Source organism: Buceros rhinoceros, unplaced genomic scaffold (assembly GCF_000710305.1).
Source record: "Buceros rhinoceros silvestris isolate BGI_N320 unplaced genomic scaffold, ASM71030v1 scaffold28122, whole genome shotgun sequence".
Classification (NCBI taxonomy): domain Eukaryota; kingdom Metazoa; phylum Chordata; class Aves; order Bucerotiformes; family Bucerotidae; genus Buceros; species Buceros rhinoceros.
The window spans coordinates 3,018-6,239 of record NW_010399893.1 but is presented as its reverse complement, the minus strand read 5'-3'; positions in this window follow the sequence as shown (position 1 = coordinate 6,239).

Genomic DNA, 3,222 nt, shown 5'->3' with positions numbered 1-3,222 from the left:
CTGGGTGAGGAGGGGGTGGCAGGTTGGAGATGAGGATGGGACTGGCCCTGCTGCAAACTGGTCCTGGCAGGAGCCCTGGTGGGGTACCCACTCTCCGACCACCCGAGGGTGTCCGGCACCTGGGCAGGGACACCCACCACATGGCAATTCCCTGCTGTGAGGACACGGTCGTGTCCCCCCCTCACCCTCGCAGCCTGAAACCTCCATGTTTAGGGAGGGAAATGTCACTCACAGCCCCAAAACCGGCAGCTGGTGTCAGGGCAGAATACAGCCCGTGTTCCCCCATGCCGCAGTCCCGGCACCAGCAGCTGCTGGCCAGGGTGTGCCAGACCCCACTGGGTGCCAGTGAGCTCCCAGGGCCATACTGGGAGACGGGCGAACTGGGTCCTGCGCAGCCAAGGTGGGGCCGGGACCCTGCCAGGATGTCCCCAGTGCTGAGGGTCACAACGCTCCAGCCCGCTGCTGGCTTTAAAACACTGGCCTTCCCCTTCTCCAAGACGCAGGCAGCGCCAGCGCGGGAACGTCCTGGCCTCGGCCCCGACAACAACCAGAGATTTACTGCCCTATTCGCCACATTTTACATCCCGTTCCCCGCATTTTCTGACTTACTGACCAGATTTTTCAGCCTATTACCCACGTTTGTCCTATTCCCCACATTTTTCACCTTATACTCCCCTTTTCTCTCTTATTTATGAGATCTTACACTTATTCATATCTTTTTCCTTCTTCCCCCCATTTTTTGTGTTATGCCCTGTGTTTTTCACATTATTCCCTAAGGTTTTCACCTTATTCGCCATGTTTTTCACATTATTCCCCACATTTTTCACCTTATTCCCCCATTTTCCATCTTATTCACCAGATCTTATACCTTGTTCGCCAGCTCCTACACCTTATTCACATTATTTTTTGTCTTATTCCCCTCATTTTTTTATTTCCACACGCTTTGTCTTATTCCCCACATTTCTCATCTTATTCCCCACGTTTTTTTATCTTACCAGATCTCACACCTCATTCACTTTTTTCATCTCATTCTCCCCATTTTTCATCTTCTTCACCAGAGCTCATGCCTTACATTTTTCATCCTGTTCCCCACATTTTATGTCCAACTCCCCACTCTTTTCCTCCGATTCCCCACATTCTCGCCCCATTCCCCACATCGCAGGGCAGTTTCTCTGTCTCTCATCCCATCCTGTCTCCCCCACCCCAGTACCGTGGTCCGTGAGAGCAGCCGCGGACAAGCTGGTCAGGAGCCGTACGAGCTCCTGGGGTGAGAGGACGAGCTGACGCTCAGCGAGAGCATCCTCTGACTGGAAATGGGCAGTGAAAGCCACAGGGGACCAGCTCGACCAGTTCAGAAAGCCCAGAGGGGCTGCACCCCCCCCAGATCCAGCTGTTTGGGGGATGAGAAGGGACCTGGCTCCAGCGTTTCAATCCCCGGGGGGCACCTGCTGTGCCGGAGCGCGGCTCCTTGGGCATCCTGCCCTTTGCCAGCACCGCTCCGTATCGAGCGAGTTCCTCTCCCCTCATTTCCCCCTCCAGAAAAATCGATGCCGGGCCTGAGACGCCTCGGCAGGCACCTGGAAGATGATGCCGAGGGGGTTCACGCTGCGCCTCGAGACGGAGCTGCTGGCAAACCCTCTGCACGTGGGCTCGGGAGCATCCTGGCCTTGGCTTATGAACCACCGGAGAGTTCCCCTCATTCCACTTCTTATCCCCCACATTCCACCTCTCGTCCCCCACACTCCACGTCTCATTCACTAGGTCTTACATCTTATTCCCCGGAGTTTGTTTTATTCTCGATTCTGTATTATCCACCAGATCATCTGTCATATTCCCCGTTTTACGTTTTATTCCCCACATTTTGTCCTATTCCCAACATTTTGTTTTATTCCCCATGTTTTCCATCTTATTCACATTTTCCATTTTATTCTCCACATTTTCTGTCCTATTCCCACATTTCATGTTTCACTCCCCACATTTCACATTCTAATCCCCACATTTTCCATCTTATTCCCCACATTTCGCATCCTATCCCCCACGTTTTGTCTGATTCCCCACATTTTTGGTCCTATTCACATTTCTTGTCCTGTTTCCCTTATCCCTTTCTCCCCATCCCATTCCCCGCCGTCCCCATGTTTCAGGGCAGGAAACAGGGCGTCTTCACCCCAAACAGGGCTCCACACTCGCCCTCTCGCCGTCCCCTCTCCCCGCACAGCCTCAGAACCTCAGGCTGGCTCTTCCCTGCATCCACCTGTTAAATATTGATGGGGTTCAGCTGCGCTGATCCAGCTCCCGACTAAATCCGCGTTCGGTTCGGTCCCAGAACAGGGCGTCATTCACCTCGGTAACGGGTGGCGCTCAGGGAGAACCCACTTGTCACCCAGAAAACACTGAGCGGCTCCGCTCTGCCTCTGGCCAAGCAAGTAGGAAAGAGGGATAAAGGGCCTCTGGAGAAGGACACGGAGCTCCTCACCCGCCACATTTCCCCCTTCCCGCAGGCAGGAGCCCCCCGGGTTTGCTGGGCTGCACCCTGCAGCCTCCCCGGCCAGTGTCCTCACTGCTGCAGCAGGGTTTTCCATCCCTCCTACATCACGTTGGGAGAGAGAAGAGGGACGCGCAGCCCTGGCCCGGCGAGGTTTCGCCTGCCCTGGCCCATCTGGCTGTGCCTGAGGCCACGGAAAGTGTTGAACGCAGTTGAAGCAGAGCTGTGAACAGGCACCCGGGAGCTTCTCCCAGTGCCACCCCGCAGCCCTCCTCCGCGGCTGGAAATCCCATTTTCCGTCTAAATTGGGTCAAAAGCTTCAAGCTGTCCATAAGGGAGCCCTGGCACAAAGGTGACCAACACTGAAGCAAAAAAGTAAAAAGGGGTGGGGGGGAAGGGGTGATTTTCTGATGACAAAGAACAAGAAAGAAGCGTTCCCCACTTCGCAGCACAACCACTGTTTTTATCCCTTCAGGGGAGGCCCGGGGGGGTGGGCAGCTCCACACAGACACCTGAAGGGACACACGAAGCGGCTCCCCTGGGCCTCACTCACCCCAGCAAAAACAGAGAAGAGAAAAAAAAGGGTATTTCCAATATCTGAATCAAAGAAAAAGCGTCATTGAGTGCTTCCTCACGGTGGTGGGCGCAGGGACTTACCTCCCAGGCACCAGCATCCTCCAGCGCTGGCAGGGACAGATGGGAGTTCGAATTTTGTTACTTTATTCTCTTTTTTTTGGTTG